This window comes from Manis pentadactyla, chromosome 4, assembly GCF_030020395.1.
Source record: "Manis pentadactyla isolate mManPen7 chromosome 4, mManPen7.hap1, whole genome shotgun sequence".
Lineage (NCBI taxonomy): Eukaryota > Metazoa > Chordata > Mammalia > Pholidota > Manidae > Manis > Manis pentadactyla.
The window spans coordinates 111143731-111167921 of NC_080022.1; the positions used below are offsets into that span (position 1 = coordinate 111143731).

At 41.4% G+C, this 24191-nt stretch overlaps 1 long non-coding RNA gene across 1 annotated transcript; it reads left to right on the forward strand.

The window, feature by feature from the left end:
- The first annotated feature begins 4302 nt into the window (after positions 1-4302).
- On the forward strand, positions 4303-7616 carry LOC130683665 (uncharacterized). The gene is made up of 2 exons (XR_008997561.1): positions 4303-4548; positions 7533-7616. It is a non-coding gene; the product is annotated as an uncharacterized LOC130683665 (long non-coding RNA).
- The last annotated feature ends 16575 nt before the right edge of the window (positions 7617-24191 follow it).

Below are 24191 nucleotides of genomic sequence, written 5' to 3' on the forward strand. Positions count from 1 at the left end.
TTACAAGTCCCACAACTATAATAAGAGATGTTAAAACAGAGGTAACCATAGCTTTCCATTTTCCAAACCATCCTTCCAACCAGTCTGTAAAAGGGTCACTGGTGCCAGAGTTTTCAGCTAATTCATTAGCTAAAGTGGTGAGTCCCTGTAGGGCTTTAGTAACAGTACCATCAGGGGCAGTATTATGTGGGATAAAAGTACAGTATTTTCCTTGTAACACAACACAGACCACTCCTTTTTCAGCTAACATATGCTATTCTGTTTTCCCAGGCCATGTTGCTGGTAGCACCTAGTTGGCTAGCTACTCCTGGAAGAGCATCCCTGGTATAGTTAATAATAACCTTTTGTTGATTATAGTAAATACAACTGACCAAATTTACCTTTTTGTTGATGGTGGACACCAAAATAGTGCTGACTTAAACCCTACAGCTATTTGGTTTTTAGCTTTAAATTCATTGGGACTCCCCTAGGGGACTCCTATTGAGTCAATGGATACTTGTAATGATCTTCGATTTTCTAGGAAAACTTTTTTTGTTGAGTGTGGAGAGAAATGCCAGGGTAAATGGAATAGCCAATTGGACTAAAGTTCAAGTCCTAGTTCAGTTGGGTGGCAATGAGTAGCGCAGGTTCCCCTTTCCACAGTACCACCAAACATCTGCTCAGGGGATGCATAATTTCGAGAAGTTGCCCTCTTTAGAGACATTTAGGGCACTTACAAGTCAGTAAGTTTCCCACAGGAGTTGTGAAACCTTCCCCTTGCCTAGAGAGGCATGAGGAGTGATTCATCTTCCCTATGGAAAAAGAGGGGATTGCCCTCGGGTCTGACTTCTTTAGTGCATGAAAGAGTAAAGACAAGCCCTTGCAAGTCTCATTTTCCCAAGCGTCCTTGTCCTGGTACAAGGCCAACATGCAATTCATCCCAGTGGGATCTGTGTCCCAGCCAGAGTGAATGGGACCACCTGCACCTGTGGCCATTCAGCAGCACATGTGTAACAATCGCTTTTATTCAAAGTGAGTACTGAAAATTTAACCCACTCTACCCAGGCATTGGTGTCTCCATAACCTATCTCTATTTCAAGAGTCTGTTTTAGATCTTTTATCTCTGTTACAGTAACTAGTCTAGGGTCATTTTGGGGAAACTCTGGCTCAATATATCCCTCAGGATTGGGGGTGGCCACTATAGGTGAAGTCTTGCCTCTGATTAAATTAAGACCAAACCTTCCCACAGGATCTACTCCAATGACATCTGCACTGAGTCCATCTTGAAGTCTATGTATAGTTAATAAAAGGGGTTTACACTATCTGTCCTGGCAATTGTCAGGAGGAATTTCTTTAGCTAAGTGGAGCTTTCTTTTTAAAGATTTTTCTACTGCATGAGAGGCCGTCCACCCTTGAAACTGGGTAGTCCTACTTGCCTTTTTTATTCTATTAAGATTTGTCCATTCAGGACAGAGATACTTATTATCTAGAACCTGACAAGCATCAAACCTAATGGTTTGGAGGCTTGATGTTTTAGTAATATTGATTACCAGTTTGCCAAGATAACCAGGAGTTCCTTCCCATTCTAGGGCTTCCTGTGACTTGCCTATGAAATACAGAGTTAGAAGGATAAAAGTTAACATTTTTAGGTTCTTTTTAGTTTCAGCCTTAAGGGTTGGTTAGCCACCTGGGATACCTGCCAATTCTCTGTTTTGTCCCCAGATCCCCCAGTCAGTTTCTTTACTCTGGTGTAATGAGTCCAACCCTTTTCAGCCATCCTCACTGCAGTCTCTGTGATCAGGAGCACTTGGTAGGGGCCTTCCCAGCTGGCTGGAGTCCATCTTCTTTCCAGGATTTTACTAACACCAGGTCTCTAGGCTGGAAGCAGTGAGCGAAGAACTCAAGTGGGGGAGTCTGGGTGAGGAGTCCTTTTAGCTTAAGACAAGATAGGTTAGAAGACATGGCCAGCACATATTCCCTTAAAAATTGATCTTTTGTTTCCACAGTGGGCAAGTCTATTGCCTTTCCCAGATATGGTAGCTCATATAATAATCATTATTCCCTGTAGTACTTTTGAAGTAAAATGACTCCCGTTATCTGAGTCAACATTTTCTATTAACTCAAACTTAGGAATAATTGCTCTAAAAGTACCTTTATCACTGATCCTGCTGTTGCAGTTGTTAATGGGTGGGCTTCCACCCATCCAGTGAGATGGTCAACAATCACTGCTAAATATTTAAGCTTTCCCACTTTCAGCATCTCAGTAAAGTCAATCTGAATACTTTGGAATGATTTTATTCTTAGGAGTCTCTCTCCACATACTGGCTTTCTCATACACTTCTTATTAATTCTTTGGCACATTATGCAGCTCCTACAAACCTGTTTAGCAATGGTGTAAATGCTAATACACCCATAAACCTTTTGCAAAGCATCACACATCGCCTGAGGACCCCAATGGCTCCCTCTATGTAACATGTTCATCAGCTCTCTCATAATAGGCTGGCCGATCACTTCTCTCCCATCTGGCAAAGTCCACTGCCCTTTCTCATCTCGAAGTGCCCCCACCTCCTGTAGCTTCTCAATCTCTCAGAAAATTTTGGGATCAATGAGATTTTAGAGATATTTGGAGTGAGGTTCAAAAATCTAATTTCATCCTCAGATGCAGCCTCTTTAGCAGCTACATCAGCAATTCTATTACCCATAGCTTCATAAGAACTTCCTTTCTGGTGACCATTCACATGTGTTATAGAAATCTCAGCTGGAAGTATAAGATTTTCCAGAACCTCCTTAATTAATTCCCCATGAATCAATTCCTTTCCTTTACTGTTTATGAGACCTCTTTCTGTCCAAATTTTTCCAAAGGTATGGACTACTCCAAGTCTGATATTCTATGAGGTTTATGTAACTATGGCTCAATTCTGATTGGCCTTCAGCCTCCCTTGCACATAAGCAGCTGGTTGGATTGAGACAGTGTCTGTGGTTAAGATCAGGTCATCTTTTTCAAGTAAACTTGCTTCATGTTTTAAAATTTGAGAATCTATTAGTCAGTGCCCAGCCCACTGATTAAGTATGACCTGAAGCTAGTGAGGAGTACTGACTGTGAGGGTTCCTCCAAGTTAATTTCCTGCTCTCTTCCACCAGTAAGGTCGTGACTGCGATGGCCTGAACACATTTAATCCATCTTCAAGAGACAGGGTCCAATAGTTTAGACATAAAGGCCACTGGTTGTTTATTTCCTCCCCAGGCTTGGGTCAAAACCCTACAGAGAACCTTGTTCAACAGTAACAAACTAGTAAAACGGCTTCTGTAAAGATGGGAGTGCCAGGACTGGAGTAGTGACTAAGGATTGCTTTCAATTCCCCTAGAATTTGCAGTTCCACTGGGTCCATTGGAGAGGGTCTGGATCTCCCTCTAAAAATTTGAAATACAAGCTTCTAGCCTCTCTTCTAACAAACACTTTTTGAGCTTCTCTCAGTAATTCCTCTATAGATTTCTCATTCCATCCATCTAAATTCTGTAATTTCTTAGCAATATCTGGCCAACTTTTGGTTACAAAATTGACTTTTAAAAGACCCTGTCCTACCTGAGCTTCTAGGTCAAGTCCTGAATACTTTCTCATTTGGTCCCTGAGTCCCTGTGAAAATGCAGTTGGGGTTTCTTCCTTTTCCCACTGAACTTCAAACACCTTAGAAACATTTTGAGATCTTAGGACCAATTCCCCAATTCCCTTTATAATTAGCCCTTGAAGATCCTACATTTTAATTCTATCCCCTAGATTATTATTATCCCATTTAGGATCTACATTTGGGAACTTTTGTTCCACTGGCTGGACACCCTGGCCCAGTGGGTGTTTTTGGTCCCAAATGGACACAGCAGCTCTCCTGATCACTCCCCTCTCACCACCAGGGAATAGGATATTCATGATGGACATCAGTTCAACCTAAGTATATATATTAGGTCCCAGGAATTGACCTAATTGGTCCACTAGGCCAAGGGGATCTTCTAGCAATGCTTAAAACTTCTCACCTCAGTACCCATGAGGGGAGCATTAACAAATTTTCCCTTGTCCTAGTGGGACCTCTCTCAATGGAAACACCTTGGGATTCCTGGTAGACTCCCTAGAAGGCAAGGGGAAACTGTAAGGTTGAAGGCACTGGGGGGAGGAGTGAGCACATCAGACACTGATGATGTGCCAAAAAGTCCCTGGCTGCTGCCCCCTCCCAACCTGAAAAATGTGCCTTAAGCTAGCCAATCCTTGCTCCGCTGTAAATCTAAGCTCTCCCTCCCCCTACCTTCTTTAAAAACTTGCTGCCTGCCCTGCTGGGTGTGACTTCCCCAGCCTCCATTTCCATAGACTAGGGAACCTTGCCTGGGGCGTTGAAATAAACTGCCTGGCCCTTTGTTGCCTCTCTTTGCCTGCTTATTTTGGCTAGAATTTATCTTACATTTAGTGCCAAAATCCCAGGAAGGAGCATGAGCGTGGGGCCCCGACCGGCCACCAGTGGCCCCTCCCCCTCCTTCCCTGACCCAGGACCTCAGCCTGCTCTCTGCTGCATGGACTATTTTCTGGTGAGTCCCTCAGTTTCCTTCGGTCTGCTTCCCTTCCTAACTCCATTTCACCTGGTCCATTAGAAATCGTAGGTACGTCCAGGTGGGGGCATCTGGCCCCTTGGGCATCCAGCCCACCCTCTGCAGGCATCCAGCCCACCCCTGGCCCTGCAGTGTGGCAGACATCCCTCACCCAGGCTCTCAGGACGCCTCCCTTGACTTGGTGCGCTTGGGACGATGGGCGCTCCTCTAGGTGGGATTAGTTGAGAAGTGGCGCAGACATGGGGAACCAGCCCTCAAAAGCGGAGGCTCAGACCCCGTTGTGGTGTCTCATTTCTAATTTGGCTACTCTATATTTGTCCCAGGAAGTTTGCAAATGGAAGCTAGTCTTTCTTTGCTCTGAGGCCGGGCCTCAGTATCCCTTGGAGAATCAATCTCGCTGGCCCCAAGGGAACTTTCAATTTTGGCCTCCTCACTGACTTGATTAATTATTGCCACCAGAGCGGAGAGTGGGGTGAAATCCCATATGTGCAGGCTTTTTGGACTTTGTGCTCCCGCCCAGACCTTTATGTTAAGTGTTCAATGAGTCAGGTTCTTCTAGCCCGATCTCCAGTTAAAGATTGTCGGCCTCTTACTCTGCCCAGTCCTTTCTTTTCAGATCCACCAGAAGACCTCAGTTGCCCTCCTCCATCAGCTCACCATCCCCTCCCCCCCTCCACCACCATCTTTAAGTCCTTTGTGTTCACACGTGTCGCCGCCATCTTAAAGTCCTACATTCTCAACCATGCTGTTGTCCTGCTCTCCTCTTCCGGTGGCTACACCCCCCCTCTCCTTCCACCTTCACCACCCTCTTCCCCCACCAGAACACACTCCTCCCACCCTCTGGTTCCAGAAGCCATGGACAAGAAGCTGAAGAAAAAGAAAGTAATTAGATATCAGTAAATCAAGTCTTTATATCGGTTTGTCTGTCTGTGTATATGTTTTTGGGTAAGAAGTGTTGCTGACTGTAGTCATTGTGTCTCAGTTTGTATGTTTATGTGTCTAGGTGTGTAGATGAAAAATATTTTCCTACCTCCAGATGGTATTAATAAAAATTGATTTAAAAACAAGCACTTGTGAAAATTAGGCATTCTAAAACTTCCAGAAAATCTGATAAATGTTAAGCATTAATGCTAATTTGAGTTTGGCTGAGGTGGGCATGTCCTTGTGGTTATCAGCTGCCTAAGTTTACCTATGGTCATTTAAGTTGATGTTATCTGCTAAATCTTTTAAGAATAAAATGTTTAAAGGCTTAGCTTTGTCTAATATTCAGTAAAGGTCTTGTAAGTAATCTAGCATAGTTGTTACTAATGAGTAAACTAAATAAGTGTGGCAAGTTAACACCTTTTTAATTGTGTGTTACAGTATGTATACCTATCTACAGCCTAAAAATCTTTGTGGTAACCTAAAACCTTAAAATTTTGCTAACTTAAAAAGATATACTTTGTGCTTAGTGAGAGATTGTGTTGTAAAGCTCATAGTTAACAGAAATTATAAAATGTTCATAAATTTGTCAATCCAGAGAATGCTAGTGTAACAGTTTACAATAGCCTGCCTCTCAGTGTTCACTAAAAATTGAGGTACCTAATAGTTTTAAGTTCTAATTAAAACTACTTAAAGTAATAAGGAAAACATTTCTGCATACTAAACAATGTGTCTTGATAAAATAAAGTAACTTTGTTCTAAAGTACAGCTGTTTATTTAGAGAGAGAACTCTAAATATAAAAAGGAAAGTTGTAGAAAGCTTGTGGAAAGATTTAATATGGTCATGCTATTTAAATTTAAAGCAAATGAGTCTTGGTATCAAGTACACAGCAAAATTAGAATTTTGTTTTCAGTTAAAAAGACTAGGTTTTCTTAACTGTTAGTCTGCTCTTAATATTGAAAGACTGCAAAAAGTTCTCTAATTGTTTTATCAGAGCAGTTTCTCATGCTTAAAGTCTCAATGAGTTGTCAGAGTATTTAAGAAAATGAGATCTTAACATTAAAAAGACTAAAACCTAAAGTTTGCTAACAACTGTGTAACTTTTATTTGCCTTTGAGGTATTTTTTTGTCATTCTAGTTAAATAGATAAGTATTGCTTCATAGCAACCTATAATCCTATTTAAGCAAGTGCCTTAAAACTTTTAACAGCTTCCCAAAATCAAATTCAGAAAAGTACTTTTACCTCTAGTGAATTCTGATATTTTTCAGAGGGCCCCTGGAACATGTCAGAGGAACTTTTTCTCATTAGAGAAAGTATTGGGCTCATCTAGCTTATTTATCTGATATATAATTACCTGCTTAATTACCTAGAAAGCACTGTCAAAGGGAATGATGCTAAACTTTATTACTGAATGTTTTGTGTTACAGAAATATCCAAATGTCCTTATGTCAACTGTCTTACAGTAAGCTCTCATCAGATCTTTAACCATTGTCATTTGTAAGTCTTATGTCATTTATAGTCACTGTTTTATTACTCCTAAACTAGCAAAAAACTAGATTTCAGCAGAACAAGTATTAGTTACATAGGATTAAGTAAACTAAAGAAGATGATTTTGTGGCTTTTTGTTTCAGATATTGCTGATAAAGTGTTTTAAGCTTTTTCTCCTAAGCTGACAAGTTTAGTAAATGACTGTCTTTATAAACAGAATTGAAACTTTATCTTTCTCTCTACCTGATCCCTCCAGAATTTAAAAACTCAGTAACTATTTTTATATTTCATGGCAATATGTTTATTTGCATAAGTTCAATAAGAACCTGCTTTCCTTGTAAGAAGACCAATTAAAAACACAGGTTATACTACCAAAGCTTTGACTGGAATGTCATACCTGAGAAACATGTACATAAACTCAGATATAAACAGCTTTAAGGAACTAAGATTGACTTTATAAAGCCAACAAAGCCCCTTGGAAAAACTAGCCTGGTACCTTGCTTACAGAGTTCCCAGCAGCCTTGCCAGGTAAGGAAGGTCACTTCCTGGCAGGTGCAGGAACCTCAAGATGTCTTAGAGACCTCAAGAAGATAGGAATTCACCCAAATCTACAGGTACTGCAGGCAAAGCCTGATGGCAAGTCTAGCTTGGCTGTCTGGCCTCAAAAATCCTTTAAAAGTTCAATCTGAAATTCCTTATAAAAGTTTCCAGAAAAGCACATTTAAAAGAGCCTATGTAATCAATTGCTCTTCTTGCTGCACTTATGCAAATGATCAAGCCAACTGTTAATTATTTTCTTAATCTAGCTACTTCTAATAAAAATGAGGATGATTTTAGAGAAAAGTATTGTTTCAGTAATGTAGTCTTATCTATACTAAATCCTAATACTAGTCATTGAGATGTAAACTCGATCCAGAATTTTAGTTTCCCCATGATAACTGGCTATGATTCTCAATTAGACTCTTCATATTTCTAGTTCTCATATTCAGCCATGCATTCTTAATCTCATCAAGTTTGTCCTTCCAGAAGAGAAGCGGCAACCTTCCGAGGCCCTCTCAACCTACCAGTGACAGACATCTAGCTGCACCCTTTACTGCACCCCTTCTCAGCATGAAGCAGCCGGAGCGGTTGTCACCCCTTTTCCCTGGCAGCAGCTAAAATCTCTATCTGTAGAGGGGGAAATTAGACAGAAACCATAAACTTAGACAGAATAAGGTGAGAGCCTCTCGAGAAAACAAGGCAAAATATTTGCAGTCACAGCAATGTAACTACATGCTACAAAACCCTCCCCACAACACCCCTTGTCAGCTAGAAGTAGCCAAATCAAGTCATCGCCCATTATGACCAAAAGGCTGGAATGTAAGGTAGAAGGCACTGGGGGGAGGAGTGAGCACATCAGACAATGATGACGTGCCAAAGTCCCCGGCTGCAGCCCCCTCTCAACCTGAAAAATGTGCCTTAAGCTAGCCAATCCTTGCTCCGCTGTAAATCTAAGCTCTCCCTCCCCCTACCTTCTTTAAAAACTTGCTGCCTGCCCTGCTGGGTGTGACTTCCCCAGCCTCCATTTCCATAGACTAGGGAACCTTGCCTGGGGCATTCAAATAAACTGCCTGGCCCTTTGTTGCCTCTCTTCGCCTGCTTATTTCGGCTAGAATTTATCTTACAGAAACTCAAAGTCCTTCTTACATTGTTAAGTCCAGGGAGAGGAAATCCTGGGGCAAAATAGCTCTAAAAACTGAAATCAGTCAAAGGGAGAAATAAAGTTTAAAATCTATTTATTGCTCACAAGCTGCAGTCTGGGGCCATTTCTCTCTTTCAGGCTCCAGCATCAGCCAAAAACCGCCCTCCCCTCACCTCTCAGGTACAGATAAGCCCTCCTTGCCTAGGTAATTACCCATTGATGTGGAGATGAACTTCTGTCCACCCCTGAGGAAAGCTGAAAATGCACTAAAGCCATACTTCTTTCCACCTCTGAATGCCTGTTGATATGCAGTAATGCCAAAGCCAGGCAAGATATTCTGGAAATGTTACAATTTTACCCACAGGGAGGGAGATAAGAAAGTGGGTCCCAATGTTAAATAGATATGAGTGGGGTGGAAAGAGAAAAAGGCCAGGAAAGTCCACTAAAAAGACCCAGAGTTAATTAATTAAAGCTCAAAAAGACAGGAGCAAGTTGACCTGGAATGTTTGACTATTTCTCAGATAAAGGAGGGTACCTCAGCATAGCCTGTCTTTATTATGTTAATCATACAGGCCCAGCCTCTTATTTTCTTTTTTTAACTCTACCTATATGCTATTTTTTTCTTTCCAACCCCAATCAAATAGTCTGCAACCCAGGCAATCAATTCAGCAAGCAGGTGCAGCCATAAACAACATAGCAGAAGGCAGGAAGGATTTCATCCCAAAGATTGCATTTTAATATCCAGGAGGTCAAGAAGCATGACTCTCAACTTACTCATTAACAAACAGACAGTAACTCTGCCCCCTTGGAAGAAGGGCAGACAGTCCTGATATGCTCCCAAACCAGGAAGCTGCTATCCTGGGAGGGACTAAAGCAGTAAATTTCTTGTGTTATGCTAATTTTGCAGAATTACCCAGAGGACTGATAAGAAATATAATGTCTCATCAAAGGTACTTGAGACCACCTAACAAGTCTACACCTCCAGGTCCCAGCCACACTCTTAAAGAATCCTTAAAAAGGGAACCCCCAACTCCTGGGGCACTCCTCTCTCTGAGGCCACCAGCACCCTCAAAGTGTACAACCTTTTAACTTCAAACTTTCTCCAACCTCCCAGGGTGCCCCTCCCTGCCGAGGCCACTGGCACTTTCTCTCTCCCCTAGTAACTCCAAACAAAACTCTCACTCCACCTCACCGCAGTGTCCCCGCCACTCAAGTCTCTGCTGCAGCTGTGGTGGTGAAAGGGACCGAGGAAAACACACAATGCTCTCCCAACACCAGGGCTTGTCCTGGGCAGTCTCTTGTAGTTCCTCCTCCTTAGCTTTCCCTTCTCTGGTGTTAGGGGAAATAGGGGAAGTGCCCTTAGTAACCAACAGATTCCTCAGGTGAACTGGAGGCTTTTTACTATCCAAAAAAATAACTTCAACCTGGCAAAGACAGTTTTCATCTGATGTAACTTTAATCCAGACAAACAGCAAAACTTGATTATCTTCTGTTTGTCCTTAACCCGGTACAGGAGGCGTCCCCACAGGACTTTAACCTTCACCCCAGCAGGCTATCTGGGGGGAATTCCAAGGGAGCTCATCTGGTTCCCTTTCCCTGCTTCCCTAGGCCTAGAATTTGTATTTCTCTTCTTTCAAGAGGTCCCTGTGTCTGAGATCCCTGTGTACTCAACCCCCCCATAATGGAAGATTCTTGCACACACCCCAAGATAACACGTCTCAGCCACACACACTCCACCTCTGAAAAATGCCCGACCACCAAGGCAGCACATATAGCCCAATTTTTCTACCTTGGCTCATGCACGAGGTTGCCTGGTTGCCACAGTGCCTGTGTTTTCTCCCCTGCATCGGTCACGCTGTCTCTGCACAACAGTCTTGGGTCTCCCCTCGGCTTCCGTGCGAAGGTGAGATGCCCAGACACAGCGGGCCACCCAAAGCCAGGTAGGATGCATCTTCCCACTCCGCTTGGGCCCCCACCATGCACAGGCAAGAGGATCCCAGACGAGCCCCCAAATTGTGAGAAACACACTCATTGGTCCAAATTCAATAAGTGGACACGGAGACGAAGAGAACAGCGGAGTGAGGCTTTAATGACGATCTTGCAAGATTGGGTATCTGGTGGGCAGGCACACCTGGGGAGTTTGGTGCCAACAATTTATCTCCTAGTGCGCAAGTCCCTCCCCTGGTTCCTTACTGGCTGAGGACTACAGGCTTCACATTCTTCCCCCAATGTCGCCTATGCCAGTTATATCTTTCCTTTACATTTGTCTTAATCTTATTGGTAGGTTTAAAAAACTCAAACAGGTATAGCCAGGCCCTTATCAATTCCCCCACCCTCACTCTCAGCCGGAGCAGCTTTCACCACGTGGCCCTTTGTTAATACCTTACTGTTAAAATGTTTGAACATCCTAGTGGGAATAAATCACATTTAGGTTTTATACTCTTTCCTAGCATTCTGACCCGCAGACAAGGGAGGAGATGCGATGAGATATGGAAGATCTGAAAGGGCCAGCCAGGGGATTCAAGGTGTAACAGCACAAGAGTGGTGCTGAGAGGGCACCCTTCATATTTATTGAGCAAATACGTGTTAACAACAATAGAATTCTGTGTGGGGGACTTAATAGACAACCATTAACTAACTCTAAACTTAATCCTTAGAGTCTCCAGTCTCCTGGGGCGCAACATCTTGCAAGGTATTGAGACAATAGCAAGGCAATTAGGTCACCAAAACTGTTTTGGTCTTGTTTGTCCTGTTCCTGATCACTTATCAGGAATTACAGGAAAAATAATCAAGACCTATATGATTATACATTTGATTGCTCTACTTGATTTATATATTAATCCCACAATATCACTTTAATCAGAGGGAGAGGGGAGAGAGATACATTACCCAGTGACATTATTTGAGAGTCATTTTGTATAGCTTTTTCATTTATACAAAAAGTTCAGATTATTCTGTAGTATGTAATTATTTTAAAGCATCCAGAAGCTTTTCTTAAAAGGAAAACTGTTCTAGAAATTAGTTTATGTATTCATTGCTAATTTCATAGGACTTTAAACTCCTCAGTGAAGGAAAATAGTTCATTAGGTTTTCATTGAAAAAAACAGTGGTAGGCAGAATAATTGCCCCACTGCTCCTCAGAAGTCCAGGTCCTAATCCCCAGAACCAGTGAACATGTTACCTTTCATGGCAAAAGGGACTTTGCAAGTGTGATTGAGTTAAGGATTTTTCAGTGAAGAGATTATCCTGGATTGTCTGGCTGGGTCCAGTGGAATCACAAAGGTCCTTTTATAAGTGAAAGAGAGAGACAGAAAAGTCATATCTGATGGTGGAAGCAGAGGGCAGAGTGATGCAATGGCTGGCTTTGAAGATGAAGGGGCTCCAAACCTAGAAATGAAGGCAGTGTGCAGAGGCTGGAAAAGCCAGAAATGGATTCCCCATATGAGCCTGCAGGAGGAACATAGCCCTGCTGACAACCTTGATTTCAGCCCCATGATACCCATTTCAGACTTCTGACCTCCAGAACTGCAAGAAAATTAACTTGTATTGCTATAAACAACTATGTTTATGGTTATTTGTTTTAGCACCAATAGGAAAGTAACACAGGAACATTTCATTAATCTTCTAGTACTTTTAATATCCTGTTAGGTCAGAAATTCAGCATTTGAATAATTATGTCTCATATTATTATCCTGTTTGTGCTTTTAAAACATGCTTTTTTCTGGTTGCTAGTAACTGTCATGTTTTCACTAAATTTCACTTGCTATTTACTTTAAGAACATATCCCAAAGTTAAAATCTGGAGGCTAATGCACATATGATGAAGGGTATCCACCTTAGCATTGCAAGACAAACTTGGTGAACATAGCTCATACATTTAAGTATGTGGCAATAGCTACCTAGGAAATCTCAAGAGATTAAATAAATCCAGTGGCCCAACCACAGAGCTGGCCCAACAGCTAGAAAGCTGTTAACAAGTTGAAATTTGTTTAAAAAAATAGAATCTGACTTTGGAAAACAAAAATGGCAACATTAACAAAGCTACTTTGATGTGACTCTCTAGCATAAAGCTGTTCTTTTTAACAGTTGTTGAAAACAAGTTAAGTCATTGTCAGAAAGAGTTGAGTTTTATTTAAAAAATAGACTTATCCCTTTAATGTAGATAGAGAGAGCTGGCTGACAATTATTCTTATCTCATTTCACTAATATTTTAATGGTGATAGCTGCCACTGTGAAGGATACATAGTGCCCGCCCTGCCTCTTTCTGATACAGCAATTCTTTGTGATACAACTTTGTGATCCTGATACTCTTCCTTTTCATGGAGAGGTATTATTTAGTGACACTCTTTAGGAAGTTATAATTAAAATCTTTAAGGATTATAAGACCTTCAGATAACTAAAACAATGACATATGCTCCCAAAAGAAAACAGCTTTCCTTCTTTTGCCAACCCACTGACAAATTTGGAAAAGATACAGTTCCAAACATAATATTCAGTATTGTTTATGATTTTTACTTTATGAATAAAACTGTAGTCCCATAAGACCCATTTCAGACCTGATATTTCCTTGCCCCATTTCACATAATTTCCTCATTTTTTCCGAAGTACTTATGAAAAACAAATATATTTAATCCAGATGCTACTTTCTAAATTGACCAAAAGTGTTATTCCCTGATTTGAAATAAAAGAAATTATTTTAGCTTAGCATTTATTGTTTAAGAAAATAAATTTCAGAAATTATCTTGCTTTGCCTCCTGTCATGTTTCAATATCATCTAGTCTTTCAATTAGAACATAAATTCATAATGTGGGCATCAAGGTTCCCTCTGAACTAAGCAGTTTGTTTCATCTAAATTGGCAAAATATGAATTACATATGTAATTTGAGGACTTTACTGTATTTCTCTCATGGAATGCTTTACAGTTTGTTTTTCCTTCTTCCTTGATACAGTAAAACACCTCTATAGAACTTTATGCTTTATGTCTAAACAACAAGTACAGTGTGGTTTTAAGGGAAAATATTTCAAGAAAAGTAAACTCTAGCCATTTTAAACCTATACCTGAATTTTTTCCCTTCTTGTACTTACTTCTGTAATGAGGCAGCTAGTAATAACTAAGGCGATTGTGAAAATCTAAACAAGGCACTGTTACTAAAGGTAGAAGATGCAAAGACAATTCTTGCCCTCCAGGAGTTTTCCCTTAGGTGGGGACAGGAAGAATAAGAGGCTGAGTAATAGCCACATCATGAGGGAGCTCTAGACAAGCAACCCAAGGATATGCAAAAGAAAGACTATCCAGAAGGATCCATAAAAAAAACTGCCCTGAGGATGGATAGGACACTAATGAGTAGAGATGGGGAACATTCTAAGAAAAAGGGAAAATGTGAGCAAAACCAGAGAGATGTGCTATATTGGTTTCCTAGGGTTGCCTAACAAAGTACCACAACTGGGTGTCTTAAGAGAAATCTATTCTCCCATAGTTGTGAAAACTAGAAGTCTGAAGTCAAGGTGTCAGTAGAGCCACACTCTCTTTAAAGGCCTTAGAGGAAGACCTTGCCTCTTCCTAGTTTCTGGTGGTTATCCACAATCCATACTGTTCTTTGCCTTATAGACACATCACTCCAATCTGCCTGCATCATTACATTGTCCTGTGTGTCTCTCTCTTTACATAGCTGTCTTCTGAGTGTGCATCTGAGTCTCTTCTATTCTTTAAGGAAACCAGTCATACTGGATTAGGCCCTCCTTAATCTAGTATAACCTCATCTTAACTTGATTACATATATAAAGACTCTACTTCTAAATTAGGTCACATTCACAGGTACCAAGGATTAGGAACTGAACAGATCTTTTAGGGGGATACAATTCAACCACAACATATGATAATGAGAAGTTCAATGTGGCTAGAAAGTAAACTACATCTAGGGAAATAATGGAAATAAAACAGGACAAAGGAGTTGAGTTGCAGAGGACCTTGATGAAAAAGCAGTGGGGTTCCACAGAAAATTTCCAAATAAAAGAGTGTTAATAATGAAATTATCCATTTGGGAAAATTAATTTGTCATCATTGTATAAAACTCTTTACAGTAGGAAAAGAAAAAGGAATAGGCGGAGAGCTACTTTAGAAATAGAGGTAACTTGCAATACCTCAGATAAAATGGTCTCATAAGGTTTACGAAGAATGGGACATTCAAAAAAAATAGGAGATAAGAGATGAGGTAGGACTGAATTTTTGGACTAGGAGAATAATGGTATGATTATAATCATTGTTACATTAGTCATATTGCATTCTAATACCAATTCTCTAACACCAACTGGATGTCCCACATTTTTATTCTGACACTAACTACCCAGAGTGAGTGCAAACCCCACAAGTCAAGGGCAGAATCCTTTACAAGACTGCCCCAACTTCAGACAACACGGACAAGTCTTGGGTATCCCCAAGCTACCTGCAATTCTGCCCTGCTGACTATGAATTTGGGGCTTTCTCAGGTTTGATAATTTGCTATAACAACTCCCAGAACTCACTGAAGGCTCTATAGTTATGATTAAAATCTTATAAAAGGAAATCATTCAGGGGAGGTGCTCAAGATGGCAGCGTGGGTAGGACAGTGGAAATCTCCCAAAATCATATCTATTTTTGAAAATACAGCAAATACAACTATTCCTAAAAGAGAGACCAGAAGATACAGTACAACATCCAGGCTACATCTACATCTGTGAGAACTCAGCATCTCACAAAAAGGGTAAGATACAAAGCTGTGACCTGGTGGGACCCAAGCACTCCCCCAACCCCAGCTCACTGGCAGGAGGAAAAGAATCAGAGTGGGGAGCAGGTGGAAGCACAGGACTGCTAAATAACCAGCTCTAGTAATCTGTACAGGGGGAGCACAGACACACATCACATGGTATACTGGATATTAGAGAAACAGAAAAGTAAAATCTGAGATGGAGACTGCAAGTGGGTCCCCACAGCTGGCTCCCCTGGGACAAAAGAAAAGCGGGTGCTTTAAAAGTCTTAAAGAAACAAGGGTTTAACAGGTGGACAAAATCATCCCAGCACTCTAAGCCCAGCAGGCTGGGAATCTTAAGGAACTTCAGGTGCCCTAACCCCCTGGGTGGCAACACAGCTCCAAAGCCCCTCACAGCGATAAGCAGCCTGCCATTCATTCCCCCTCACCAGCGCTACAAGCAAACTGGCTGACCCGCCACTGCTGCAGAGCAGCTGGGGAGCAGCCCCGCACACAGCAACCACACAGTCTTCTCAAGTGAACAGCTAACCGGGCCAGACCCAGAAGTTGCTGCCTATGTGCAGCTACCCAGCACAGGCAGAGGAAGCCGGAGCAAGTTCCGGAAGGCATGAAGGGGTGCCATTCTCACAGGAGAACACACCTGGTGCAACCCCCTGTAGTGCCCTATGCTATCCCAAGGGCCACCCTGCCCATGGCAGCTCAAGGGATTAACCCAGAGACTGCTCCCAGTGCACGGGTGACCAGCACAGGCAGCAGAGAAGGGCAAGGCAACCAGCAAACAGGAAGGGACTTTGTTTTCCCAGCTGACACATATGACCTGCTAGCAATCACTTCTATTTGCATGAAAAGACAGAAGAACCTGGTCCAATCCAAAATCACTCAATGCCAGAGGGGGGGCCTGGTGAGACAGGTATAACCAATATTCCTGAAAAAGAATTCAAAATAAAAGGCATAACCATGCTGATGGACCTGCAGAGAAATATGCAAGAGCTAAGGATGAAGTCAGGAGGGAGATAACAGAAATGAAACAATCAATAGAATGACTTAAGAGCAGACTGGATGAGGTGCAAGAGACTGTTAATAGAATAGAAAGCAGAGAACAGGAATACAGAGAAGCTGAGGCAGAGAGAGACAAAAGGATCTCTAGGAATGAAAGAACATTAAGAAAACTGTGTAACCAATCCAAACAGAACAATATTCGCATAATAAGGGTACCAGAAGAAGAAGAAGAGAGAAGGGATAGAAAGAGTCTTTGAAGAAATAATTGAGAGGCGGAGCCAACATGGCGGCGTGAGTAGGACAGTGGGAATCTCCTCCCAAAAACATATATACTTTTGAAAATACAACAAACACAACTAGCCCTAAAAGAGAGACCAGAAGACGCAGGACAGTGGCCAGACTGCAGCTACACCAGCGAGAACCCAGCGACTGGTGAAAGGGGTAAGATACAAGCCCCGGACTGCGGGACCCGAGCGCCCCTCCCCCCAGCTCCCGGTGGGAGAAGAATAGGCAGAGCGGGAGGGAGACGGAGCCCAGGACTGCTGAACACCCAGCCCCAGCCATCCGGGCCAGAGCGCAGACACAGTACATTCCCAGGGGGCCCTGGATAGTGGGGGAACAGGGAGTAAGACCACTGAGCGGGTGCTGAAGCTGATGCCCCTGTGACAAAGAAAAGCGGGGGCTTTTTGAAAGTCTTAAAGGGACAGGGACTTAACAGCTTGACGGAAACAACCCAGGTCACAGTACAGCAGCTGGAAATTACAGGGAAAACCGGGTGCACTAACCCCCTGGGCAACAGCTCTGAGACCCCTCACGGAGGCAAACAGTCAAGCAGCCCCCCATCCATTACCCCACCGGGCGCTGCGAAAGCAGAGAAGCAGCCTGAGACAAATTCCGCCCGCAGAAAGGGAAATTTCTCCCTTCCGGCCGGGCAAGACACAAAGACCCACTCTACACGCAATTACCCAACACAAGCCACTAGGGGGTCGCAGTTGTCCCAGTAAAGAAAGGCCAGTAGCAAGTGAAAATTTTGGCCCTCCCAGCTGACAGTCAATAGCACCTGTCAACATGAAAAGGCAAAAAAATATGATCCAGACAAGACTAACCAAGACAGCTTCAGCATCTGCTACATCTTCCCCTGAGAAGGAATCTGGGGAGATAGATTTAGCCAGTCTACCTGAAAAAGAATTCAAAACAAAAGTCATAACCATGCTGATGGACTTGCAGAGAAATATGCAAGAACTAAGGAAGGAGAATTCAGAAATAAAACTAGCTCTGGAAGGACTTCAAAACAGAATGGACGAGATGCAAGAGACCATTAATGGACTAGAAAACAGAGAACAGGAACGCAGAGAAGCTGATGCAGAGAGAGATAAAAGGATCTCCAGGAATGAAAGAATTTTAAGAGAGCTGAGTGACCAATCAAAAAGGAATAATATAAGAATCATAGGTATTCCAGAAGAAGTAGAGAGAGAAAAGGGGATAGAAAATGTCTTTGAAGAAATAATTGCCGAAAATTTCCCCAAACTAGGGGAAGAAATGGCCTCTCAGACCACAGAGGTACACAGAACTCCCATGACAAGGGATCCAAGGAGAGCAACACCAAGACACATAATAATTAAAATGGCAAAGATCAAAGACAAGGACAAAGTATTACAAGCAGCCAGAGAGAAAAAAAAGGTTACCTACAAAGGAAAACCCATCAGGCTATCATCAGACTTCTCAACAGAAACCCTACAGGCCAGAAGAGAATGGCATGATATACTTAATGCAATGAAACAGAAGGGCCTCGAACCAAGACTACTGTATCCAGCACGAATATCATTTAAATATGAAGGAGGGATTAAACAATTCCCAGACAAGCAAAAGTTGAGGGAATTTGCCTCCCACAAACCACCTCTACAGGGCATCCTACAGGGACTGCTCTAGATGGGAGCACTCCTAAAAAGAGCACAGAACAAAACACCCAACATATGAAGAAGGGAGGAGGAGGAATAAGAAGGGAGAGAAATAAAGAATCATCAGACCGTGTTTATAATAGCTCAACAAGCGAGTTAAGTAAGACAGTAAGACAGTAAAGAAGCTATCCCTAAACCTTTGGTAACCACAAACTTAAAGCCTGCAATGGCAATAAATTCATACCTTTCAATAATCACCCTAAATGTAAATGGACTGAATGCACCAATCAAAAGACACAGAGTAATAGAATGGATAAAAAAGCAAGATCCATCCATATGCTGCTTACAAGAGACTCACCTCAAACCCAAAGATGCGCACAGACTTAAAGTCAAGGGATGGAAAAAGATATTTCAAGCAAACAACAGAGAGAAGAAAGCAGGTGTTGCAATTCTGGTATCAGACAAAACAGACTTCAAAATAAAGAAAGTAACAAAAGACAAAGAAGGACATTACATAATGATAAAGGGCTCAGTCCATCAAGAGGATATAACCATTATAAATATATATGCACCCAATACAGGAGCACCAACATACCTGAAACAAATATTAATAGAACTAAAGGAGGAAATAGAATGCAATGCATTCATTCTAGGAGACTTCAACACACCACTCACTCCAAAGGACAGATCCACCAGACAGAAAATAAGTAAGGACACAGAGGCACTGAACAACACATTAGAACAGATGGACCTAATAGACATCTACAGAACTCTACATCCAAAAGCAACAGGATACACGTTCTTCTCAAGTGCACATGGAACATTCTGCAGAATAGACCACATACTAGGACACAAAAAGAGCCTCAGTAAATTCCAAAAGATTGAAATCCTACCAACCAACTTTTCAGACCACAAAGGCATTAAACTAGAAATAAACTGTTCAAAGAAAGGAAAAAGGCTCACAAACACATGGAGGCTAAACAACACGCTCCTAAATAATCAATGGATCAATGACCAAATCAAAATGGAGATCCAGCAATATATGGAAACAAATGACAACAACAACACTAAGCCCCAACTTCTGTGGGACACAGCAAAAGCAGTCTTAAGAGGAAAGTATATAGCAATCCAAGCATATTTAAAAAAGGAAGAGCAATCCCAAATGAACGGTCTAATGTCACAACTATCGAAATTGGAAAAAGAAGAACAAATGAGGCCTAAGGTCAGCAGAAGGAGGGACATAATAAAGATCAGAGAAGAAATAAATAAAATTGAGAAGAATAAAACAATAGCAAAAATCAATGAAACCAGGAGCTGGTTCTTCGAGAAAATAAACAAAATAGATAAGCCTCTAGCCAGACTTATTAAGAGGAAAAGAGAGTCAACACAAATCAACAGTATCAGAAATGAGAAAGGAAAAATCACGACGAATCCCGCAGAAATACAAAGAATTATTAGAGGCTACTATGAAAACCTATATGCTAACAAGCTGGGAAACCTAGAGGAAATGTACAACTTCCTAGAAAAATACAACCTACTAAGACTGACCCAAAAAGAAACAGAAAATCTAAACAGACCAATTACCAGCAACGAAATTGAAGTGGTAATCAAAAAACTACCAAAGAACAAAACCCCCGGGCCAGATGGATTTACCTCGGAATTTTATCAGACATACAGGGAAGACATAATACCCATTCTCCTTAAAGTTTTCCAAGAAATAGAAGAGGAGGGGATACTCCCAAACTCATTCTATGAAGCTAACATCACCCTAATACCAAAACCAGGCAAAGACACTACCAAAAAAGAAAACTACAGACCAATATCCCTGATGAATGTAGACGCAAAAATACTCAACAAAATTTTAGCAAACCGAATTCAAAAATACATCAAAACCATCGTACACCATGACCAAGTGGGATTCATCCCAGGGATGCAAGGATGGCACAACATTCGAAAGTCCATCAACATCATCCACCACATCAACAAAAAGAAAGACAAAAACCACATGATCATCTCCATAGATGCTGAAAAAGCATTTGACAAAGTTCAACATCCATTCATGATAAAAACTCTCAGCAAAATAGGAATAGAGGGCAAGTACCTCAACATAATAAAGGCCATCTATGAAAAACCCACAGCCAACATTATATTGAACAGCGAGAAGCTGAAAGCTTTTCCTCTGAGATCGGGAACTAGACAGGGATGCCCACTGTCCCCACTGTTATTTAACATTGTACTGGAGGTCCTAGCCACGGCAATCAGACAAAACAAAAAAATACAAGGAATCCAGATTGGCAAAGAAGAAGTCAAACTGTCACTATTTGCAGATGACATGATACTGTACATAAAAAACCCTAAAGACTCCACCCCAGAATTACTAGAACTGATATCGGAATATAGCAAAGTTGCAGGATACAAAATCAACACACAGAAATCTGTGGCTTTCCTATATACCAACAATGAACCAACAGAAAGAGAAATCAGGAAAACAACTCCATTCACAATTGCATCAAAAAAAATAAAATACCTAGGAAGAAACCTAACCAAAGAAGTGAAAGACTTATATTCTGAAAACTACAAGTCACTCTTAAAAGAAATTAAAGGGGACACTAACAGATGGAAACACATCCCATGCTCATGGCTAGGAAGAATTAATATCGTCAAAATGGCCATCCTGCCCAAAGCAATATACAGATTTGATGCAATCCCTATGAAACTACCAGCAACATTCTTCAATGAACTGGAACAAATAATTCAAAAATTCATATGGAAACACCAAAGACCCCGAATAGCCAAAGCAATCCTGAGAAAGAAGAATAAAGTAGGGGGGATCTCACTCCCCAACTTCAAGCTCTACTATAAAGCCATAGTAATCAAGACAATTTGGTACTGGCACAAGAACAGAGCCACAGACCAATGGAACAGACTAGACAATCCAGACATTAACTCAGACATATATGGTCAATTAATATTTGATAAAGGAGCCATGGACATACAATGGCGAAATGACAGTCTCTTCAACAGATGGTGCTGGCAAAACTGGACAGCTACATGTAGGAGAATGAAACTGGACCATCGTCTAACCCCATATACAAAAGTAAACTCAAAATGGATCAAAGACCTGAATGTAAGTCATGAAACCATTAAACTCTTGGAAGAAAACATAGGCAAAAACCTCTTAGACATAAACATGAGTGACCTCTTCTTGAACATATCTCCCCGGGCAAGGAAAACAACAGCAAAAATGAACAAGTGGGACTATATTAAGCTGAAAAGCTTCTGTACAGCAAAAGACACCATCAATAGAACAAAAAGGAACCCTACAGTATGGGAGAATATCTTTGAAAATGACACATCCGATAAAGGCTTGACGTCCAGAATATATAAAGAGCTCACACGCCTCAACAAACAAAAAACAAAAAACAAATAACCCAATTAAAAAATGGGCAAAGGAACTGAACAGACGGTTCTCCAAAAAAGAAATACAGATGGCCAACAGACACATGAAAAGATGCTCCACATCGCTAATTATCAGAGAAATGCAAATTAAAACTACTATGAGGTATCACCTCACACCAGTAAGGATGGCTGCCATCCAAAAGACAAACAACAACAAATGTTGGCGAGGCTGTGGAGAAAGGGGAACCCTCCTACACTGCTGGTGGGAATGTAAGTTAGTTCAACCATTGTGGAAAGCAGTATGGAGGTACATCAAAATGCTCAAAACAGACTTACCATTTGACCCAGGAATTGCACTCCTAGGAATTTACCCTAAGAATGCAGCAATCAAGTATGAGAAAGACCAATGTACCCCTATGTTTATCGCAGCACTATTTACAATAGCCAAGAATTGGAAGCAACCTAAATGTCCATCGATAGATGAATGGATAAAGAAGATTGGTACATATACACAATGGAATACTACTCAGCCATAAGAAAAGGGCAAATCCAACCATTTGCAGCAACATGGATGGAGCTGGAGGGTATTTTGCTCAGTGAAACAAGCCAAGCAGAGAAAGAGAAATACCAAATGATTTCACTCATCTGTGGAATATAAGAACAAAGGAAAAACTGAAGGAACAAAACAGCAGCAGAATCACAGAACTCAAGAATGGACTAACAGGTACCAAAGGGAAAGGGACTGGGGAGGATGGGTGGGTAGGGAGGGATAAGGGGGGGCAGAAAAAGAGGGGTATTAAGATTAACATCCATAGCGGGGTGGGAGAAAGGGGAGGGCTGTACAACACAGAGAAGACAAGTAGTGATTCTACAACAGGTTGCTACGCTGATGGACAGGACTGTAAAGGAGTATATAGGGGGGACCTGGTATAGGGGTGAGCCTAGTAAACAAAGTATTCGTCATGTAAGTGTAGATTAATGATTAAAAAAAAATGCAGTTCCTATGTGGTGACCTCTAATGAGTTCTACACAATGATATAAAGGACATATAAAAGTGTAGGCAAAGGGTCTGTTTGTGTTTATACAGAGGATCAAAGCCTAATTTGGCTACCCCGAAAATGAACTAAGATACGATATGAAAAAGAACTTCCAACATCAGCACTCTTGGGAAGACTCATGACAGAAGATGATCAGAAAAAAAAAAAAAACCCCAACAAAGATCCACGCACTGTCACAGGTGTAGATGCACTCATCCCACCAGTTCCTGGACCTGCCATGGGAAAGATGAAGGAGATATCTAAGCTGGCCTGTGCGTACAGTAAAACAAAAATTGGACTGGATCTATACTGTTGGAACTCAACCAAGAATTAGGAGAAGTGCAAATTGTAGCACTCCAAAATCTTACAACCACAGACTATTTATCGTTAAAAGAACATATGGGATATGAACAGTCCCCAGGAATGGGGTGTTCTAGTTTATCTGAATTCTCTCAGACTGTTTAAATTCAGTCGGACAATATCCACCATATCATAGATAAGTTTTCACAAATGCCTAAGGTGCCTAACTGGTTTTCTTGGTTTCACTGGAGATGGCTGGTAATTACAGGTATGCTTTGGTTATGTAACTATATTCCTATTATGTTAATGTGTGTGCACAATTTAATTAGTCGTTTAAAACCTATCCATGCTGAAGTTACTCTACAAGAAGATATGTCAAAGAAATAATCAATCTTCCCAGGTTTTCTTCTGCCTGCTACTTCTATAGCTTTTCTTCTTCCTACCTAATCACAACCTTTAAATAGAACTCGTGCCACATGTCGAATTTACCGAGTATCATAATTCTTCCAAGTGGTAAAGACACCTCAAGACAAATGCTGGGCATAGAAGCCACAAGGCATAAATATGCAAAGAAGTAAAAAGCTAACCTTTTCAAACAATAAGGCTTCTCTCTCACTTACCAACTTAACATTTCCCTGTATGGCCCCGGAAGATGACTGGTTAGCCAGAGACGGGTAAGATTCCTCAAGGGAGGAACAACCTAAGACAGGCACAGTCGCAGGGGGCCATCTGGTGAGAAAATGGGGAGCAGCAGAGGTGAGGCTTAGAACCTCCCCCCTCATGTTCTGAGAGAAATCTTTGGCATACATGGATGTTTATTGCCCTCATCTAGCTCGGATTAACACATAGTCTACAGGCACACACCTGATCATCTACATTTGCTCTCTTACAACACTAAACTATGTTTTCTACCTTTATCTTGTATCTACCTACCACTTCAGCATTTTATTAAAAATAATAATAATAGAGAAATGTGGTATCCACATATAAATCAAGTTTAAAAATCAAATGAATATTCATATTTGAACTGACTGTGTATAGTTCATAATGCATGAACAAAACCGAAAGCTTCTGTGATGACTGCCCTTGTACTGTTCACCATGTAACTTATTCACTATGTAAGAATTTGTACTCCATGTAAGAATTTGTTCG